Source organism: Buceros rhinoceros, unplaced genomic scaffold, assembly GCF_000710305.1.
Source record: "Buceros rhinoceros silvestris isolate BGI_N320 unplaced genomic scaffold, ASM71030v1 scaffold20760, whole genome shotgun sequence".
NCBI lineage: Eukaryota > Metazoa > Chordata > Aves > Bucerotiformes > Bucerotidae > Buceros > Buceros rhinoceros.
This window is the reverse complement of record NW_010389314.1, coordinates 16,094-16,412: the sequence shown is the minus strand read 5'-3', so window position 1 is coordinate 16,412 and position 319 is coordinate 16,094. Positions and strand designations below refer to the sequence as shown.

The 319-nt window shown below is 62.7% G+C and overlaps 1 protein-coding gene across 1 annotated transcript in view; it reads right to left on the bottom strand.

Moving 5' to 3' along the window:
• Positions 1-319, bottom strand: part of LRRC48 (leucine rich repeat containing 48) — a 15,603-nt gene that overhangs the window by 281 nt on the left and 15,003 nt on the right. The gene's annotated exons all lie outside the window — the stretch shown is intronic.

The following is a 319-nucleotide window of genomic DNA, read 5'->3' as shown; positions in this document are numbered from 1 at the left end:
TATGCGTGGGGGGTGGGGGGGGGGGGGGGTTTGGAAGGGTCCCCTGGGGATTATCTGGTCCAACCCCATTGCTAAAGCAGGGTCACCCAGAGCAGGATCACTTCAGGTGGGTTTGGAATCTGCAGAGCAGGAGACTCCACAACCTCTCTGGGCAGCCTGGGCCAGGGCTCAAGAACACCGCTTGCCAGGGTCCCTGGAGCACAGAGAGCTCCAGCAGAGGTCAGGGATCATCCTTCCCAGCAAAGCCCCCACTGCTGGGGCCAGACCAGCGCACGCCCCATCCCCCTGAACAGGAGGGTCCCTTACCTTCTCTGTCACG